The sequence below is a fragment of the Salvia hispanica genome, chromosome 1 (assembly GCF_023119035.1).
Source record: "Salvia hispanica cultivar TCC Black 2014 chromosome 1, UniMelb_Shisp_WGS_1.0, whole genome shotgun sequence".
NCBI lineage: Eukaryota > Viridiplantae > Streptophyta > Magnoliopsida > Lamiales > Lamiaceae > Salvia > Salvia hispanica.
The window spans coordinates 39,251,347-39,273,938 of record NC_062965.1 but is presented as its reverse complement, the minus strand read 5'-3'; the positions used below and the strand labels follow the sequence as shown (position 1 = coordinate 39,273,938).

Here is a 22,592-nt window from a genome sequence, read left to right as displayed (position 1 = left end):
TCTTTATTTTCAGTTTCTTTTGCACTCTCTTTTCGTTCGAACTTCACTTTTGGAAGTCGATTTGGTTGTTGATGTTACTGATTATCTATGCACTTTTTCGCTTTCGTTGTTATTGTTGATCAGAGGTTGTTGGTTAAATCTGAAGTTATGAAATGTTTCTTTTGGCTGGAGTTTGTGTCGGACGCTTGGATCCGGAGTGGATTTAGCGTTCGAGGTTGGATCTGAACAGGGGAAGTCGAGTTATGCATGGATTTTGAGTTTTCTGCTTGCTTTCTGTTTTACTTCGTCTAGCATCCGTAGATCTGTTTAGTTCTTAATTGTTACTCATTAAAATTATTTAAATCTAGTCTGCTCTGTTCCGATTTCGCTCATGCTACTTTCTTCTGAGTTTTTTTTTACGCAAATTGATTGGAGAAGATGATGTCGCTGTTAGTTAGTGCCTTAGTTAATTGTTTTTCCAACTTTTCGTCCGTACTCTGCTTTTTCAGTTATGGTCCCCACCGTCAATTTGTTTCCCAGATCTAGGTAATTAGAGTAGTTTCTTAGATCTAGTGATTGTTCGGTTTAGTTTCCGTGCATGCTTTTGTTGTTTCGCCTAGATCTAGCTGTTAGCGTAGCAGTTTAAAATCCCATGTTAAGTTTGATTTCCTCAACTCAAAAAAATGCGTGGCAGCAGCCAACCCAAAAACAATCCCCAAATCCTTGAGCATGATTATTACGCATCCTTCTCTGTGGGATCGATCCCTACTTCCCTGTGCTAGGTTTTAGTAAAGTGGTTGAGGGTTTTTGAAGGAGTGCTCTGTGTGTCCGACGACCAACGAGTTCCTAGACCGTGTGATCTAGCGGATTTGCTGGACCTAGGAAACCTGTTATTTTCTTTCTGTGCACACAGTGACTACCCACACACTAGTGTGTCTAGCAGATCTTCAGTCTCCTGCCTTCGGAGGTTGATATGTGGTCCCACTACGTAGCTGCACAACATGACACTTTCCTTTTGGATTAATTTCTGGTAAGCTAGGAAGCGTCCCCGAGGTGTGTTTGCTCCCTATGGTTGTAACTAGGATCCTAATATTGAATTCCAGCATCCCGACTTGAGTGACAAGATTTCCCAATCCTCTTTCTAAGATGCCTGTATTCCTTTCCACAATCTCCAACCTCCGATTTGTCACCTTCCTATGTTCCAGAACTTCAGTAATGCATATTTCAAACAGTTCTTCCCAATTGGAGCAGGGTTGATCCTCCATACCTGCACATATTTCAGAATAACCATCAGAGCAGTAATCTTGTGCATCGTAGGAATAATCAGAGCAGTCTGGGTTGGAGTATGATCCCCCATGGTCGGGGCTGTAGCACTTTTCGTAATATCCCCCTTGCTGCTCGTCATAGTAACCTTATGGTTTCTCTATGCTTATGGGGAAATCCATTAAAACAAAAAGAAAATAAAAATAAAAATAAAGCAATTAAAATCCAAAGTTGTAAAATTGTCCATTTGAAGATATCACTACAAAGTAAATTGTCTTCCCCGGCAACCGCGCCAAAAACTTGATGCACTATTTTTTAGCACAAAATAAACCTGAAGTATACAGAGTATATATAGTATAGCTAAAGGTCAGTACCGAATATCGAACACGGGGAAAACAAACACAAAGTGTCTATCCTCTACTAAAACTGAATTACTATCTGGAGAACCGAGAGATTTTGAAAACTTTTTAAAACTGAAAATATTTGAAAGAAAATAACAACTAGATGCAAATAAAACACAAACATAAACGATAGAGATAAAGGTAATTCCAAGTATGTACAATACCTTACACAGTTATTACTTTGATAGAACGAGTCACCTAGCTCATGCTCATGCGATGCAAATGTTGATTACAAGATTAGGGTTGTCAATCCTAACACGTAACTCCAAAAAGCTCCTAAGACCCTTGAAAAGTCCTCACTCTCGATTAACAGTGTCGTTTTAAAGGAAGCTAACTGTAGCGTCTAGGGCTTAAATAAAGAAGACAGAAAATTCCTCACGGAGGAGGAGCTGAAATTCTCACGGAGGAGAAAATAAGAAAAATATTGTCCCTACTCTAGAGAGAGATGGACGAAATTTTTCATAATGAATTAATGAATAATTCTGTCTCCTTTATTCTCCTATTTATATTAAGTTCCTTTTGGGCCCAGACATGGATCTATGGGAGGTTTTGAATATTGGCTCCCCCAATTAGCTTTTTACTAATTAAACTGAACCCATAATTTAATACAAGCTTATATTGGAATATTACGAGAAACCATTACAGAAGTATATTGAACTCTCCCCATCCAAATCCGAAATTACCACAACCATGCAAATGCGAACAGATCTACACTGAAACCAAAATAGCAACCTCCATAGCAAAATATGAAATATCCAACGGGACAATAACAAGCATAATCGAGCTTCGAACAACGAAGACTCGGGGAAATACGGAATGTAAACAGAAAGCAGTAAAGGATTGTATCTTTGCCTCCGTAGAGACGGTGTTACACCACAACTAGATCCGAACGTGAACTCCCCAGCATGATTCCCCTCAAGTGTGTGTAGAGAAAAGTGAAAAAGCTAAGCTAAGAGCCGAAGTGGAAAAAGCGATATCTTCATGTTGATCGCGTGCTCTTATTTATAGGAGGTAGAGCTTCTAGACTGTTCTTGTGATTCCCATTTTGCCCTCCAATTGGATGCTCCTTAGTCTAGTAACTCTTCCTTCTTCTGCTCACTTTTCCCACCAGCTTCTTCTTCTAGTCAATCTTCGTCTTCTTCCAGGGGCTGGCGATTTCTCTACACACCTGGCTTATAAAACCTTGTTAGACCCAGGAAATCACAAAATTTATCCCTATAACCAATGCATGAAGTTAGCCTTATCAAACTGCTCACACTAAACCATACTTGTCCTCAAGTATAAAGACAAGAAAAAGAGAAATAAGGAGAATTTCAATGCATCGTTATTCCCTGACCGACACACTAAAAACTCCAAGACCTAGACATCCTACACACAAAAGAAACAAACAGTTAAGAAAATGAAACACATAGGCGTGAATTAGTTCAGATTTTTAAGCATCTGTCCCCACAAGTTTAAGGTCAATCCAATAGTCTACACTCTCCAAATCCTCCCCTTCCCTTCTTTCACCTAGTCGGTTTGTCAGTTTGTCTAGATAGCATTTAGCTTTACCAGTTGTTGGATTCGCTCGATCACTCATTCCTCACCAGGGATGTTAGGATCAAACGCTCTAAGTTATTTTCTGCCATCGATGCTTCGGGTTATGAGAATTTCTCCTTCTAACCTCCTTTCTTTCTCCTCTTTTTTTATATATTTTTTCTCTGGACTTCGTCCAGCTTATACCTCCTGTTTCTGGAACATATATTTTTTATCTCCCCCTTTTTTTTATTTTTTATTCTCCCTTCTATATTCTTCTCCCTAAGCATCAGGTGGCAGTTCCCCTTTTTAGATTTTTTAGCACTCAATGTTAAAGCTTATACCTTACTGATATTTATGGGGTTTCACAACTAGGTATGCTAAGGCATCTTCTATCTTCCTCACTTCTTCCAAACCGATTTTAGCTTATTAAGGAAAGAGGCCTCAAAGTTGTAATGTATCCTATTTTTAATTACTCTCCCTAAGGGAATCTTGCCTTATTATCCTTGCTGATTCATGCTTAAAACACATAACCTAAAAAAAAAAACTGACTAACTCCTAGACCTAGGGATTTTTACACATGCTGAGCACAAACTGTACCAACTCTCCTACCCCCTCCCACTTCAGTCTAGCTTGTCTCCAAGTTGTCCTAGTGAAGAGGGGAACTAAGGGAATTGGTGCACACAATCAAAGCAAATAACAAAAACTTCTCACACTTAGACCGTGCAACGGGCTAAGTGGGAGAAAAAAAGACATAAAACACAAAACACATGCTAAATAAACACATAAACTTCTCACACTTAGACCAAGAATTGGGCTAAGTGGGAGAACACACAGAAAATAAAAACAACTATACACGCTCAGCACAATTAAAGCATAAACATAAAAAAAACTAAACGACTGAAATTAAAATTTACTTGGTCAATAGGGGGGGGATTTCAATTCTGGGTCTGGCTCCCCTTGGGAGCCAGACCTGGGTGGTACGTTGGGGCGGTTCACTTTCAACTTCTTCTTTGCCGGCTTCCTCTTCAGTAATCAAGGGGGTTAGTGACAGGGGTTTACTCCAGAGATGGACACAAGGGCTGGAGATGCATAGGGGGCTACCAATAGCTTGGATGGGGGTGGAGGCTGCTGTTGGGAGGAGCTTCCCGGACCGGGCTGCCGGACCATTTTGCTGGGTCCAGAGGGCAACTTCTGCTAGGTCTGGGGAAACACCTCTCCCAACCATTCTGCCATTTTCTTCATAATTTTGACCGCATCGGTCATCCTATCATTCTGGGAAGATGACCGCTCGGCTAGGGCATCCAGACTCCCCTTAATTTCCTGCAGCTCTTTCTTGACTCCCCCGATCTCTTCTCTCATCACGGCAATCTCTTTCTGAAGCTTTGCCACGTCCACAGTCACCACATCCTCCACCAGCTTCGGTTCACGCTTTACCTTGTCCACATTTGCCCCTATATTGTAGAAGCACAACTCCTGCCCTTCCATGTGTAAGAGCCCCTTGTTGAAAAATTATTCCATGATAAATAGCTCCGGGGGCTCGCACATCGTCACACTGGGCTCCGCCTTCCCAATCTTCATCACGAAGTTGCGTTCTATATAGGCGCCCAGGAGATGGCAGGTGTACATGTGGCGGTAGAGGTTGCTGTCATCTGATGGCAGGCTTGGGCTAACCAATACCCCAGGTGGACTTTGATGCGTTTGGACATGCACCATGTGAAGTAGAGCTCGCTGGTGATGATGCTGGAACTGGCCGTGCCCATCAAATTGTAATCAATGAATTCCTGGGCATATCGGAGGAGATGGTCAGTGATGTGGATCCTTTCGACACACTGGATTTAAAAGTCCCACTCCTTGCGTGTGTTAAATACTCCCAAGCTGTTTGTGGCGAGAATCCAGGTGTGTCTCTTGGTGGGCCGTATACTCTGTCATCCCAAATGCCCTCGTCATCTTCAGCATTTGTAAATAACCCCATTATGAGAGACCACTCCCTAACACTCATTGTGTGCTCGATATTAAAGAGACGGAATGAGATGGAATTTTCATCCGGATCGGTAGTTGTCTTGAAACGAAAAGTAGAGAAAAATTCCCATGCTGCTTCCACTGGCACCTCCTGCTCGCTGTGGTTCAGTAGCCATTCAAAACCGATTCCCTTGATGTGGCCAAGGAACTCTTCCTCTGCACTCCGATCCTTATATGTTTGTGCCCTCCTGGAGTCATTAAACTTAGCCATAGCTCCCAAGAGCTTCTTTGTGATCCAGATCTCCTCTCGCTTGAAGTTAGGGACTTTCTCCTCTCCCTCTGACTCTTCCTCTGTCTCGCTGTCCACATCACCAGGTCCAGAAGCTTTGGGTAGCGTGCGAGGAGATTCCCTGACTGAGATGAGTCTCTGTGACTTCCTAGCCCGAGGGATGATCGTTGTGTTTCCTTTTCTTTTGCGCTCCCTGTCCACCCGACGCTCTTCTGCGGCATCTACCTTCTGCACGCTATTCACTCCTGGGGCTAGGAACCCTGATCCCCTAGATCGGTCTCCTTCTCGTCCAGCATGCTTCTCTTTGCCATTCTCCTCGACTCTCGCAGATTAACCGGCGAGTCCTCTGGCACAGTGTCCAGATCTACAACTTCCAACGGCCCGTCCTCCTTGGGATTTCTCCCTCAGCACACATAATTGGGGTTTCCCCCATAGATTTATTTGGAGTCTCCTCCTCAGGTTTGTGAGGGATTTCTCCCTCAGATATAATTAGGGTTTCCCGCTCAACGAACAAAGTTGGGGTTGCCCCCTCAAAATCAAACGGGGTTCACCCCTCTATATACAGACTCGGGGTCTCCCCCTCCACATTCTTAGAAACGAGGGTTTCCCCCTTCATAGACTTAAAAACAGGGGTTTCCCCCTCCACAAGCTTAACAACAGGGGTTTCCCCCTCCACAGATTTAACAATAGGGTTTCCCCCTCCCACAGACTGTAATGCAGATGTGTTACCTTCCCTTGCGGCTTCATCCATAGAGTGATCCACCGCCATCCTGTCAATCTCGTCCGCAAAACCACAGACGCTCTTCTCCACAGTTCCGCCACCACTCTTTCCCTGTTCTTCGATGTCTGGGTTTGGCCTAGTCTCTGTACGTGCCAGATCTAGGGTTTGGGATCCTTCTGGGTGTGAACTCGGTGGTTGCGCCGTCGATTTGTCAGGAATCGTTTGTGGTTGTTGGAGGAATGCTGAGAAGCGAGAGAAGAGTTTCATGGCCTCCTCCTTTCCGCCAATTTCTCCTCCAACTCCTTTATGAACGCCTCTTCTTCAGGGTTACTGACGACAGTGGGCTCCGGTATTGCGGGTGCAACCCACTCAGAGCATATATCCATGACTGGAAAAGTCGCCTGAGCCGACAGATTTCTGGACGACTCACCAGACGGTGGTTTGGTAGAAGGGTTTCCCTTCTTCGCGATGGTATCCTGTGCTTTCTTCATGATTTTTCTGCAAAACTCACAGTTTCTAGGGTAAATTCTGGTTAGAGTTTGAAGAAATTTGGTGAAAAGACTTCTGAGAGAGAGAATTGTGAGAGTAGAGAGAGAAAAGACCGATTAATTTCTGATTTGAAAAAAATCTCTGGGCTTTTCAGAATGGCAGGCGAACGGTTGCGTGATGATGTAAGCAACCGTACGTCCCCTCGAAAAGCGGAATTCGAAATTCGAAAAGAACCGCCTTCCCTCCAAATTCTCATTGCGAAAACTCTTCCTCCCCCTAGCAACTCACAATTCCTAAAAAAAATGAAATGAAACACCAAATTATCGGGTCGGAGATCATGCGTGACAAAATAATTTCCCTAGAGAGTTTGGTGCTTCGAAAAATATTTTTGGAAGATTTAAAAAAAAAAATTAATTTGTTTTGATTTTCTTGTATTAGAAAACAACTAGACTATTTACAATTGCAAATGAGTATCCTCATTTTACCTGACCTAGGAATTCATTGAGAATATCCATTTTCCTGACCAATTAAAAAATAATAGCAGATGCATGTAGTGGCGTTTCTTCCACCACATGCAGATCTGCATTATCTCTATATACCTTCACCATGTGTCCAATGACTAAGAAAGGAACAGAATTTGGGGCGCTTCCTTGAATCTCCACTGCTCCATTTGCTCGAAGGCCAACGATCGTGTATGGTCCTTTCCACTTGGATTTCAGGCACTAGCTTCAGCTGAGATTGAAAAAGAAGTATTTTCTGCCCTACTCGAAGTTCCTTGACTTGGAGGCTCTAATCGTGCCAGAGCTTTGTTCTTTCTTTATACCACATGGCTGAGTCAAAGGCCTCTAGCCTCAGTTCCTCCAGTTCTTGTAGTTAGAGTTTTTGTTCTTCTTCACAGGCCGACGCCCTCATATTCATCTCTTGAACGGCCAAATAAGCTTTATGTTCCACTTCCACAGGCAGATGACACATTTTCCCGAACACCAACCTATAAGGTGACATCCCGATTGGTGTTTTGTAAGCAGTCCTGTACGCCTATAGAGCATCGTCGAGGTGATTACTCCAATCTTTCCTCGTGGTGTTCACCGTTTTTTCCAAAATGCTTTTGATTTCCCTATTCGAGACATCAGCTTGACCATTTGATTGGGGGTGATATGGTGTAGACAACCGATGATGCACACCGTATTTCCTCATCAAAGCCTCTGTGGTGCGGTTGCAGAAATGCGTTCCCTCCGGTTAGTTGACATCTTTCACAGACTTGACAATATTCAAAAGCATCCTTATTTAGGGTTGGCCAATAGAATCCACTATCCAAAACTTTTCTGGCAGTTTTCCTAGGTCCAAAATGACCTTCACAGGCTAAGGCATGGCAGTGGTTTAGGACATCCTTTTATTCCCACTATGGAATGCATCGTTGGATTACCTGGTCTGAGCACATCTTCCAGAGGTAGGGATCATCCCAAAAGTAGTATTTGGCTTCACTCTTCAACTTCATTCTCTGGGCCCGGGAAATTTCTTGGGAACCTGGCATTTCTCTTGTGACTAAGTAATTAGCCAGGTCAGCGAACCATGACTCTACATTTCACGGATGCTTCCCTTTGTCTGATGTTCCTAGACCTGTTACTGCCAACACTGCTTCCCAGTTAATAGGTCTAGCAGATTTCCATAAACAATAAAGATGTTCCTTGGGGAAGGCATCAGATATAGCTTCGTCTGTGTCCCTTGGAATATTCGACTTAAATGATTTGCAACTTTGTTCTCCGTCCCCTTTTTATCCTTTACTTCCCAGTCAAATTCTTGCAATAATAGCACCCACCTAATCAACCTTGGTTTAGACTCTCTCTTGGCCAGGAGATACATGATGGCTGTGTGATCAGTGTAAACTATCACCTTCGACCCTAACAAGTATGGTCAAAAATTCTCGAATGAGTATACCACTGCTAACATCTCCTTTTCTGTGGTATCATAGTTCTTCTGAGCCTGGTTGAGGGCCTTCGAGGCATAGAAAATGACATAGCTTTTCCCGTCGATCTTCTGGCCTAGGACCACTCCTACCGCAAAATCACTTGCATCGCACATCACCTCAAAAGGGTAGTTCCAATCTGGTGCTCTGATTATTGGGGCAAAGACAAGCCTATCCTTCAACAATTGGAAAGCCTTCTTGCAACCTTCATCAAAATCAAACTTCACAGCATTGTGCAAGAGATGCGTAAGTGGCTGGGCAATCTTTGCGAAGTCCTTGATGAATCTTCTATAAAACCCTGCATGACCCAAGAACCCTCTAACTTCCTTTTGATTCGTGGGTAGGGTAGCTTCGAGATCACATCTACCTTGGCCTTATCCACTTGAATCCCTCTCTCAGAAACCACATTACCTAAGACTATTCGTTCTGGCACCATGAAATGACATTTCTCGAAATTTAGGACTAGATTCTTCTCCTGGCATCTTCTCAATACCAGATCTAAATTGGCCAAGCACGCATCAAAGGAATTTCACCGTGAAATCATCCATAAAGATTTCAATACACACTTCCAACAAATCAGAGAATATGCTCATCATACAATGCTGCAATGTGCTCGGTGCATTGCATAAACCAAACGGTATTCTTCTATATGCATATAGAAGAATCCACATAAATCTTGAAGTATCCAGTGTATCCGTCTAGGAAGCAAAAGTATTGCTTCCTAGCCAATCTCTCCAACATCTGATCAATGAAGGGTAAAGGAAAATGGTCCTTCTTGGTGGCTTCATTAAGCTTCCGGTAATCAATGCACATCCTCCATCCAGTCACCAATCTAGTAGGTACCAATTCATTCTTGTTGTTCTCTATCACTTGTATTCCTGACTTCTTTGGCATCATGTGAACTGGGCTAACCCATTCACTATCTGGAATAGAGTAAATAATACGCAAGGTCATCAACTTCAATACTTCCTTCAGAACCTCTTTCCTCATGTTTGGGTTTAGCTTACGCTGTGGATCTCTATGAGCCTTTGCCCCTTCTTCCAGTCGGATGTGATGCATACAAAGGTCTGGGCTAATTCCCACCAGGTCGGAGAGAGTCCATCCTATGGCTTTCTTTTTTCTTCGGATTACTTCCAGTAGATCGTTCTCCTGCTCCGCTGTCAAGTGGCTGTTGATTATTACTGGGAATGTTTCATCCTCCCCAAGGTAGGCATATTTTAGGGTCTCGGGCAGTTTCTTCAGCTCCTTCTTTGGTGTGATGGCTTCCTGGGGCAGGGGATTTTTCTCCAGGCCTCTGATTGCTATTTCATCCAAGTCAGTTCCCTCATCTGGGCTCTTCACTTGAACAGATCCCGTGGACTCGAATGACAATGGTTGTTGGCAGAACGCCATGATCGCTTCATTGATCTGTTCGTCTGTCAGGTTCTGAGTTAATAGGGTTTCACACCACCCTGCTACCTCCTTTTCTGTATCACAACCGACACATTTTTTCCAATTACTATCTTCCCGTCGGGCTTAGTTTTACCCGCTATGAACTCCATAATGAATTTACTGAATGTAGGCAGCTTCAAAGCTTGTAGGAAGGGTAGGTAGATTTCCAGTTTGCCGAAGATCTCCATGAAGTCCTCGTTGTCATCCTTCTTCTTCTTAGCTTCCCCTCGGTGAGGAAATGGCTTCATGCGCTTCAACTTTCCCGCTGGACCCCGGACGGAAGATTCTCCAACTTCTTTCCTTCTTTCCTCAATCTCCAATCCAGGCTCTGGGTCTAAGAAAAATGGGTCAACCATACGAGGTAGTGGTTTCTCCAGATCACCCATTTGAAGGCCATCTTCTACCCTGGTGTTCCTTATCTCAGCATCCCCTTGATCGGTGGTCAGTTTCCTGTCTTCCTAGCTTGTCATAGGAGGTGTACTCTCATCATCTATCATTACTAGACCCTCATAGCCCCGTCCTGACCTTAGAGTGATCTGACTGATATTTGCCCGGTCAGGTGGTTTCACTAAAGCTGGTATCCTTACCTCGTGTCCCCTCATCTCATTCAACGAAGTGGCCAATTGCGAAATTTGCTTGGCCAACATATCCATAGCAGACTTTTGTTCTTGTTCTGCATCTTGAATTTTGTGTACCACATCATTGTTTGCCCGCATATTGTTCTGCATGTGTTCTTGGGAGCTGACTAGGTCGTGTACCATATCATCCAGATTCCTCGGAGGCTTATAGTTCGGTTGATTTGAACTTGACCCCTGATTGTGGCTCGGTCCACACCCCTGATTCGGGCGATAGTTCCCTTGACCTCCTTGATTGTTACCGAACTGGCTCCCTGTCCCTTGATTTCCCTGGTGTGAGTGCTGGAAATTCTGATTGTTTCCAGTGGCGTTCCTCTGGTATGGTGGCACATAAGAACTCCGTTGATAACTCTGGTTCCTGTTGTTCCAATTAGGTTGATCCCCTTGATTGCGATAACCCCAATTGTTTGGCCCTTCCTGATTCTTCCCCGACCAGTTCGAATTATGCTATGGTCGGTCCTAACTGCGGTTAGGCCATTCTGCTAGACCTCTACTGGACCTGGGTACTGTAGCTGGAGCTGTTGGTTCACATCTGTCCACCTGAAAGAGGGGTTGTCTGTCCATGGTGCCTCCTTAATCTTCCACTGATTCCAGCTAGTATTCTAATTCCCCACTGCATTCACCTGGGCTTGGAACTCTCCATCGGACGGTGGGCCATTATAGAGTTGAAGTTGATTTTCCTCTGGACCTGGCGGTTTCTCTTTCTCCTGCGAGGTAGGAGAATTCTTTTTCTCAATTGCACTCAGAAGTGCCTTCTCCAACCGATCTATCCTGTCCCCGACTCCTTCTACTTCTTGTTCCTTAATTGCATCAGCTGAACCTCTCCTCATGATACGTGGGTGGTCGTATGCCTTTTTTTTGCATCAATCAGCCTTCCCAAGATCTCACGTGCTTCGCTTGCCTTGTTCTTGGTAAAATTCCCCCCGCTCGAGGAATTCATTAAGTCCTTAGACTCAGGATTAGCTCCTTCATAGAACAAGTAAAAGGTTTCAGCCTCCATCATCCTGTGATTAGGACAAGCGTCGAGCAACCCCTTGAACCGAGACCAGTATTGGCTCAAGGACTCATCGTAGTCCTGCTTACATTCCTGAATCTCCTTCTTTAAGGCATTTGTTTTGTTGGACGGGAAGAAATAGTCCAAGAATTCTAGTTTGAAATCCTTCCATGTGTTGATCGAGTCAGGTGGAAGCCTCAGCAGCCAAGTATTGGCCTCCCCTTTAAGGGCAAATGGGATTGCACGCAGGTGGTAGTCCTCCTCAGTGGCATCGTTGGGTCGTTTTTGGATGCTGCACAGCTTACTAAACTCGTTTAGGAATTCGTAAGGACATTCATTCCTTAGTCCAGAGAATATAGGTAAAACACCCAGCACGTTTGTCTTAATATCAATAGATCTCTGTCGCTGATTCGAGACTATGGCATGGGCGGATTCACCATCCAGATGCGCGGTGAGTGAACCGATCTCCGGATCAGGATCCTCCAGGTGTGCCATATCTACGTCTGCCTCCTCCTCTGTTTTGGAGTGAACTGTTTCTGTAGATGACTTCGGGTCTTCTCCTCTTCACAAATTCCACTCCTTCTCACTTTCTGATTCGTAACGAAATGGATCTACTATCGTAAACCCTGATCTGGTGGTGACTGTGGATATTGATTCCTTAACCTGCCACCTGACTTGAGCGTCCCTCGACCCAGATGGGTTACTCCAGTTTCCAAATCGTGAGCACTTGCTCATAAACTGACCGGAAAAGAAACAAATAAAAGAAATTAAAACTATATACACCGAATCTTTAAACACGTAAACAAACTACGCTATCCATCCCCGGCAACGGAGCCATTTGAAGAGTGTCGAAAAGTCAGTGAGGTGTGTTTGAAATTAAATCTCCCGATCCGGATAATCCACTAGACACCAGGTCTAGGAACTCAGAGAATCCTTGGGTAAACTGTCGTTGGGCACACAATCACTTCCTTCACCCTTCAAAACCCTCAACCCGCTATAGCTAAAAAGATTAGTACAGGGAAGCAGGGATCGAATCCACAGAGACAGATGTGTAAGAAAACATGCTCAAAGACCTAGAAGCTATTTTTTGGCTGCTACCACGCAATTTTCGGGGTTGAGCTTTAATTCCTAGACTGGGTAAATATAATACTCTATTCTAACAACTAGATCTAGGCAGGGACATGCATAATGACTGAAAGTATTTGAAATAACTACTTGACTGGGTAAATGACTTCCTAAGCTAGCCTAGACAGACGAAAAGCGAAACGTGGGGACAATTTCCTAAAACGACATAGTACGACGGAAAAAACTGCAAATCAACTAACTAAAGGACTAACTAAAGCGACATCATCTTCTCTAACTTTTATCACGAAACAGGGCGAACAAAATTAAACCGATTGACTCAAAGAACTATTGAAGCTAACACAGATCCATGACTACTAGACGAGGCAAGCAAGTAAATAGAATTCAAAATACTACAACCATGCAAATGCGAATAGTTCTACACGTCAGATGCTTCATCCACTCCGGATCCAAGCCATCCACAACAATCAAACACCATTTCCATCTCCGATCTTCACAGATTCAACTAGATTCAACCGATCAACTTACAAATCTCCACGCAATTCAAACTCCAAAATCAAATCAACCAACAATATCCACCAAAACAAACAAATAAAAGGACAATATCATAACTGAAACCAAAATAGCAATCTCCATCGCAAAATATGAAATATCCAACGGGACAATAACAAGCATAACCGAGCTTCGAACAGTGAAGACTCACGGAAATACGAAATGTAAATAGAAAGCAGTAAAGGATTGTATCTTTGCCTCCGTAGAGACGTGTTACACCTCAACTAGATCCGAACGTGAACTCCCCAGAATGATTCCCCTCAAGTGTGTGTAGAGAAAAGTGAAAAAGATAAGCTAAGAGCCGAAGTGGAAAAAGAGATATCTTCATGTTGATCGCGTGCTCTTATTTATAGGAGGGGTAGAGCTTCTAGACTGTTCTTGTGATTCCCATTTTTCCTCCAATTGGATGCTCCTTAGTCTAGTAACTCTTCCTTCTTCTGCTTACTTTTCCCGCCAGCTTCTTCTTCCAGGCAATCTTCGTCTTTTTTCCTGGGGCTGGCGATTTCTCTACACACCTGGCTTATAAAACCTTGTTAAACCCAGGAAATCACAAAATTTATCCCTATAACCAATGCATGAAATTAACCTTATCGGCCCCTGAATCCAACATAGCACAAATTTTTTCGTTAAATCCGTTGTAAAGGATTCCTACCTGATGGTCCATGGTGAAACCGTGGTTAGGGAACTTTCGGTGGAGAGCTTTGAAACGAGAAAATGCCTCGTAGAGGGGCTCGTCATGGCCTTGGATGAACTGGAAGATTTCGCTTTTTAGCTTCAAGATGGTGCCTGGCGGGTGATACTTGTCGAGGAAGGCAGCTACGATGTCCTTCCATGTGGAAACCTTTTCTAGGGGCATACACTCAAATCACTCTTTAGTAAAATCAGTCAATGAAAAGGGAAAGAGTCTTACCCTTATGGCATCGTCGTCGACACCATTTAACTTGAGAGTGTTTGCGATCTCCACAAATTTGGAGAGATGGCGGTTGGCGTCCTCTGCGGCTCTACCTGCAAAAGGAGTTTGCTCGGCCCTTTGTACAAGGGTAATGCGTAACTCGAAATTGTTAGTATCAATAAGAGGACCTTCGGGAAAAGTAATCGTATTCCCATGATTGAACATGTTCAGCACGGGTAGTATTTCTTTGTTCTTCTTTTCCAGTGCCTCGCGGGCTGCCCTCTCTGCATCTCTCTCATCCATAAACATATGGACCATCTCCTGCAGCTTTTCGAGGTCCGCTTTGTCACCCATCGATCCTAATCCTTTTTCACTCCTTATTAACCTACGAGTTCTTTCAAGTTCTAAATCGAGCGGTTCTAGGTTGTCCTTCCCAAAGCGCATTCGCATACAAAACCTGTAAGAAACAAAAACTAAAACAAATTAAAATTAAAAATAAAAAAAGAAAGCAATTAAAATCCAAAGCAGCAAAATTGTCCGTTTGAAGATATCACTCCAAAGTGAATTGTCTTCCCCGGCAACAGCGCCAAAAACTTGATGCACTATTTTTTAGCACTATTAATACCTGCAAGTATATAGAATAGAAATAGTATAGCCAAAGGTCGGTACCGGATATCGAACACGGAGAAGGAAAATACATACTGTCTACCTTCTACTAAGACTCAATTACTATTTGGAGAAGCGAAATGTAATATCCCAAAAATGACCCTAGACGAAATGTGCTATTATAATTAGAAAAATTGAGGATTTATGTTTACAACAAATAAATTGACATTACAAATTGCAATAATTAATATAATACTCCAAAATATACTCAGATAGAATATACTTTTCCAAATAAAAATGCCGATTCATTTTACGTAGGAGACAAAAATTTTCCCTTAAATCTGATATATACTAGAAGATTGAAGAAAAATCTAGAACAACTATTATAATGCCATTTGTCAACTTTTTGGAGAGGAATACATGCAATATAATATTAAGTGAGGTCATTTAATTAGCATAGTGGGGGAGATATGTCATCTCTATCACAAAAAGGGGGGAGCTTTCTGGCCACCAAATACCATCGGTCTCTCTTTGTCTCTTTAAGTCACCATGTGTACTTCAAGCTCTACTCCAATTCGGTCAGATTAAACCGTTCAATTGCAAGTCCGTTGGTATTAATTTGAGGTATCTCGTTAACTTTAGCCTATTTTTGTAGTATGAACATTCATATATCACTAAGTTTCATATCCTCCATTTTTAGCACTTATGGTAGATACTCAAAGGTGGTTTTAATCCATACGCTTTTGATGAATATGTAATCCAGAAGGAATTTTAAGCATGTTTTGAGTACTAATTCCAAAGTATAACTTTCCAAAGGGATGAACATAAATAAACTAAAGTTGGGTTGGGGATACACGCATTTTTATGATTTAAATTGACTATAGAAAGTATGCTTTTGAATATGTATGTATGGATATAATAGTGAAAATTTGGTTAATCCATTTCAGAGTACATGAGGAACATTTTACAAGAGAATTCAATATAATAAGCATATTTTTATGAATGAAATTACTAGTTAAATTTTGGGGTAACTTTTTTTAAAGTCACCAACTTTCCATGAATTCTGATTTTTCCCACGAACATTAAAATGTTCGTGTAATGTCACGAACTTTATTGTCGGTTGCCATTTTCCCATGTCAGGTTTTCCGGTCAGATTCAAACTGTCCGTTTCCTATTAAGACAATGTCCAATTTTTTTTATCTTACTATCGTTATCTTCGTCTTTGAAATAGCTTCGCGTGGGTACCTTGTACGCCTCAATCGGAACTCGGATGAAGAAGTTATGGCCATTATGATAGTATAAGGTCGCACAAAGGTCGTAGCCTTCATCAAATGGCCATAACTTCTTCATCCGAGTTACGATTGAGGCGTACAAGATATGCACGCGAAGCTATTTCAAAGACGAAGATAACGATAGTAAGATAAATATGGGCGTAAATCTAGGGGTAAGCCAATCCTTGTTGTAGAAGGAAAAGATATCCAAAATATGGTAAATATGGGTGTAAACCTAGGGCTTATCGGATTCGCCGCCTTTCTCCGGCGGGCCGCCGCACCTTGGCCGGTGGTCGCCGCGTTGGACTCCAGAGAGTCTGTTCCCTCGGCGGCGGACCACCGCACGACTTCCGGCGGTCGCCGAACGAGACTTCTCTTCCAAGCATATTTTTCCGAGGCGGACCGCTGCATTGATCTGCCTACGGGGCACCGGCGGTCGCCGGTCGCCGTCTGACTCCAGATTTCCGAGACTTTGTGTTATGGCTCCCTTTTTCGGCTCAATTATGCACGTTTCTCACAAAACACGTCAAAATACCAAAATAGAAAAAATATGCAAATAACGGACGTGTAGAGTGACTTTGACATAAAAAACGGACCAAATAATGGCCTTAAAATAGTGCAAAATCCGAGCGTATCAACTCCCCCAAACTTACATTTTTGTTTGTCCTCGAACAAAACAATAAAGACACAATAATAGGCGCACGGAATGCACAAGGACTAGACGTCATAATTGCCTCAAAAGATGACAGAACAGATTAAGCATGTATTAACGCAATCAAATCAAGCAAGGCTTATTAGTGCACTTTCATTACTAACTCGTGGAACACCTTGAATTCATGCACTCACATGTGGCAAACTTCCAAAGATGGGAAGTGTTCTCTCATTCTCAAAGTGTATAAAGGTAATGTGGTTATAAGCACCCAAATCATGCATCATGCAAAGTTTACCATAGGCTTGCTCAAAGTCTAATCCCTCCTTTACTAGATGTGATTAAGCATCAAAAGTCCGAAAGGTCTTTATCTTTGGTTGTAATGTAGGTTCTTTGGTAGGTGATGAAAATTTGGCTAAAAAGTGACTAAACCCAAATATAGCAAAAGTGATCAATTTCTACCTCATCAAACTTAGCACTCAACCAACGATTCCAATCTCAGTAAACTTAGACTTTGTCTATATTTCTTTTCACTTACCAATCTTTTCTTTTTTTTTCTTTTTCACAACCTTTCACATTTTTTCTTTTTTTCTTTTTTTTTCTTTCTTTCTTATTCATACGCATCCTTTCTAGAATCAAGCACATATTTAGAATTTTCACCATTTCACAACTTGCACTTTCTTTACATTTAAGCACACTACTTTTTTTATACTTTCCTCCTTATCTCTCCAATCCCTTTACAAAATAAGATAACCAAAACTAAATAACCCAAGGAATTGTCCCCTTTATATTGGCTTCCAAAGAATAGGCTTAAAGGCTCAAAATTGGCTCCAAAGGGAAAAATTTTCAAAATTTGAGAGGGTTGAAAAATATAGGTATAAAAGTAGGCTAAGAAAAGATGGTCAATCATCCTCCTAGATCAACTTAAACACTATGTAAACTTAGGCAAGACTAAGAGCGAGTTATAGAAACAAATACATTAATGCAGATAAATCACACAAGAATGAAATTAAGGCTCAAATCCTCACAAGGTATAAGCATGAATCAAGGCGAACAAGCAATTCACTAATTATGCACCTTTTCACCAAACTATCAAATCAAAACGTTTTGCCACACTTAAACATAGATAAAATGTAATATCATCGGAAACTCGGTCTAAAGTGTGTCCCTAAGCATGCGTGTTTCTAAGTTCTTCATGTTAAGTTCACGACATGGATTCAAGAAAACATTTTTAGCACACAAGATTCTCCTACGGGGTTTTGAAAAACAAAAATAAAAACTAAAACTTAAAGCAAAAAGAAAACCCTAAAACATAAACCTAAGCTCACGGTCCACCGCTTCATCACCAAGCTTATTTACAACAAAGTGTAAAATAAGTTTGTAGAGTCGGTAGGGACGTGAGTGAACTACTAGAAAGAAAACATACTTTGAAAAATTTCGCGTAGATGTTTGACGGGGCGAAAATTCAAAAAATTTTGAAAAATCGCGCTGGAGACTTTGCCCAGGTGGCGGGCCGCCGTGGCCTCTCCGGCGGTCGCCGCACGATCTCAGACAATTCCAGCATTCAGATGGCGGACCGCCGCAGTGTATGCGGCGTTCGCCACGTAAGGGTCAGAACCTGCGGAAAATTTTTAAATACACAAAATTAAACCAAAACCAACAAGCGCTCTTTTATAGTCTTTAGCTTGACATGTCTATCTTGCTCAAGGTGGTCTTGTGGAAGTGCATGTGTGTTCTTGAATTTTTCCAATCACCACTCCCATTATTCCTTCAATCTTTTTCATCCACCATTCAGCCATGTCTAAAATGTTGTCCCACTAGAGTTGTCAACATCTTTTCTTTGCTCTTTTTCTTAGCTCTTCTCTTTTTCTTCTTTTTCTTTGGTGGTACCTGCATTGAAGCACAGTTATTAGGAACATTCAAGTCATGCACAACATGGTTAACGTTTGAAACTACTAGTGAAGGGTCAGAGTTTATTGGATTTGTAATCCTTGACTGTCGTAGTCTCTGATCCTCTTTCCACATCCTTTCTTCTTCTTGCATCTTTTCATGTTCTATCATAATCTTTTGAATGCGGCAAATGCTTTTTTCCTCTTTCTCACTAATTCGAATCTCTTCTTGCACTCTATCAATTACTTCTTTGCACATGTCTAAGAAGGGCTTTCCAAGACTCTTGTCTGCCTGCATGTTAACCACTAAAAAATCTATAAGGAAAATAAAATTGTCAACTTTCACCAAGACATCTTCAACTATACCAACATGTTAAATTGTTTCATCCCCCATTTTCAGCTTGATTGTTGATGGTTTTAGATTCCCTATGTTAAACTGTACAAAAAGAGACAAAGGCATTAAATTAATGATCTCACGTAAATCACACAAAGCCTTACCTGATGGTGCTTCCCCAAGTGTACACCATATGATGAACTGATCTTTATGCTTTTGCTTGACAGCCCGATGGTTTACAATGATGTCTCCACTATTAGCTGACAACTGGATTTCTTCAAGATCATTCAAGTTTCTTTTCTTATCAACCTTTTCCTTCAGCATGTTGGTATAACTGGGAACAAGTTGTAGAGCTGCTGCTAACTGGGAATTACTCTGTGCCCTGCAAAACACATCAAATGATTTTTGAAACCACTTATTCAGCTTCGGCATTTTCTCTGAAGATAAAGGAATTTGTGGTTGAAGAGAAGTCAAGATTGGGGTAGCTTTCGGGCACTCTTCTTTATTTGGTTCAACATTCTGGGTTGTGGGTTCTCCCTTTTCTTGGAACTGCATGCTTGCCATGTTGGCAAGTTGAGTGTTCATGGACATGACAGTGGAGCTAATGGTAGCAACTGTGGCCTCCAACCTGCTGATTTGTTTGGTGTTCTCCATAAAAGATGCCAATAGGTCATTAGTGATCTGGTTTTTGGGCTCATCAATCTTTTGGTGTTCACCTGGAAATCCTAGACATGGTTGCAAAGCATTGTTAGAATTGTTACATGAAAAATGAGGATGATTACCAAAACCAAAAGAACTATTAGCCCCCTGTTTAGGATGACAATCAATGGGGACCCCATTCTTGTAATGTGGAAATTGATGTGGCTGAAGTTCAATTCCTAAGCGTGTAGCCATGTTGAAAAGTGATGTTTGTAAGGAGAGCATCAAGGCTATAAGCTTCTCAATCATGGCTTCAAGCTTCTCAATTCGGATTTGTATCCGAATCCATCGCTCATCCCACATCTTACCCAACATGAATTCGATTATTAGCAGCTCCCTTTCGCTAATTTCCTCTTCTGCACCTACATTTGATTTGCCAAAACCACCATTATTGTTTGAAAAATTCGGAGGATAAAAATAATCAGAACAAATATTATAATTATGATCCCCCTGACTAGGGTCATAATATTCATTGAAGTGTCCATTCTGATATCCTTGATGGCCATAGTGCATGTCCTCCATAGTAGTAGCTTCACTTTTCTCTCTTCTAGACAACTCGATCTTCTCGATCCTCATTCTCATGGCTGGCAATTCTTTAGCCATTTCCCCATCGCTAATCACCAAAAAAAATAAACTTTTAAAAATAAAATAAAATAAAATAAAATAAAATAAAATAAAATAAAATAAACCAAAGAAAATAAAGCAGTATAATCCAAAGTAGTATTCCCCGGCAACGGCGCCAAAAACTTGATGCACTTTTTATTAGCACTAAAATTACCTGCAAGTATACAGGGTAGATCTAGTATAGTTAAAGGTCAGTACCGGATATCGAACACGGGGAATATAATTGCAACTGGCTATCATGTACTAAGCGTCAAATACTATCTAGAGAAACAAAAGTTTTGGGTTTTAAACTAAACAAAATTAAATAAAGTAAAAGAATAAGGGCAAAGAAGATAGAATTAGGCAAATAGAGGAATTTCAAGGATAATGATTTCATTGACTCTTTAGTTATTCTAATTAGTTCTACGTTCATCCAACTCGAGTTTTACCACGATCTCTCACTATCATGCATCAATACTCATGTCATAATTATTGTATGAACATATAAGATAAACCAAGCAAAGCTATCACCGATCAAAGATTGACAATAATCCAGGTAACGGCCAATTAGTCGAACAAAAGTTCAAGAAAAATCAAGTGGAAATGAGTTCTGAACATTAAACATAAAAAGAACTACATAAAAGTCAAATACTATCAAACCTCAAAATTCTATTGTTTAGCAATCCATAGACAGATGAACTAAAACAATAATTAAAGTACGAGACATGAAATAAACAAACAAAACCCAAAGATGAATCTTGAAGTCTCCATGCTCCTCTTGCCTTGCTTCAATCTCCAAGAATTGTGGAAGAATTAGGTTATGGAGTAGAGAAGGAGGATGGAGGGGGAGCCATGAAGGCTCCTCTTTTGGGGGCTATGGAAGGGTTGAATTGTATGAATGGGGTTATGGGGTATATATAGGCTTGAGAAGGATTTGAATTTGGTAATAAGTTTCCTCCAAGCATTAGGAAAGATGTAATTTTCGTTCCCCATAGTATAAGGAAAAGATTTCGCTTCACAAGGTAATATCTTCTTTCCTTCTTCAAATTTCCGCCTAGACTGCAGTTGACAGCTTTGCGCGACTTTGGTAGAACGGCCATAACTCTCTCCACAAAAGTCCGATTGAGGTGATGCCTGTACCATCTTGAGTCTCTTTTCAAGATGAAGAGAATGGTGTGTAGAAATCCCTGATCGGAGTTCAGTATCGCCGGAAAATTGAGTTTGAAGACAGCTGTCGCACGCCGCATTTTTGTGGCGGGCCACCACACCTTGGCCGGCGGTCGTCGGGCGCAGTCCAGAAGCTTCTGACTCTTTGTGGCGGTCGCCACGCACTTGCCGGCGGTCACCAGGCATGTCTTTGTCACCGCTGAGCGCCGGCGGTGGCCAAAAGTGTTGCGGCGGTCGCCGGAGAAGCTCTCCAGATTTCCTACTTTGTGTTTTAACTCCGTTTTTAGGTTCAAATATGCACATTTCTCACAATACATGTCAAAATACTAAAATAGATGAAATATGCAAATAATGGACATGTAATGCAACTTTGATATTAAAAACGGACCACAAAATGGCCTTAAAATAGTGCAAAATGCGAGCGTATCACTCGGCGGCCTTCCGTTGGACCTTTTCAATCTCTCGACGGCGATGCACGTCTTCCAATCGTTGTTGCTCCCAACATTGTTGCTCCGCCGTGCGCCAATCGCCTTGAGCCGTCCATCCTTGGCGGTTATAGGCATTCTCCCTTTGTTTCTCCGCCCATCGATTGTCCCACGTGTTGGACACGTTTTGCATGTAGGAGTAAATTTCTCCTAATTTCTCCTAATTGGGCGGTTTGCTTGAATCTGGCGGCAATGGCCCTCCATTTCCTCTTCTTCTTCTTCTTCTTGGCGATGCTGGGGCGGCGGTGGTGGGGGTACTCCACTATCTTGGGCATGTGAATGCTCCCCTTCCTCATTATAATTTTCAAAAGCATCGAAGGCGGAGTCAACATCGGGCTCAAAGATGGGGATGCGAGCCGGAATATTCCTCTTCCTAAACTCCCCAAACGTCGTCCTTGGTCAACTGTGGGATTGGAACAGAGAAAGATCCCCCGCCACTTGCAAGAAAAATCCTTGACCCCAATAGTCGGTCTTCAATAACCTCACTGAGAAGAGCACCTCATAAGTGATAAAACGCTCCCCGCCATCTTCCGTCAATCCGACGAGAGATATGCCCAAGTGTTCAACAATCGCCGTGATCAAACCCCCAAAACAAATAACGCCTCCGTCTTTCTTCGTGATCCGGTCCACATAAAATGTAAAGAGGGTTCCATAGTCGAATCCCTTCTTGTGAGTAACCACCACATCACATTTAGCTCCGTTTGGGAGAGACTTCCCCGA

At 42.1% G+C, this 22,592-nt stretch overlaps 1 pseudogene; it reads right to left on the bottom strand.

The window, feature by feature from the left end:
* LOC125196318 overlaps window positions 1–9,018 on the bottom strand; it is a 66,806-nt pseudogene extending 57,788 nt beyond the window's left edge.
* Between the last annotated feature and the right edge of the window lie 13,574 nt (window positions 9,019–22,592).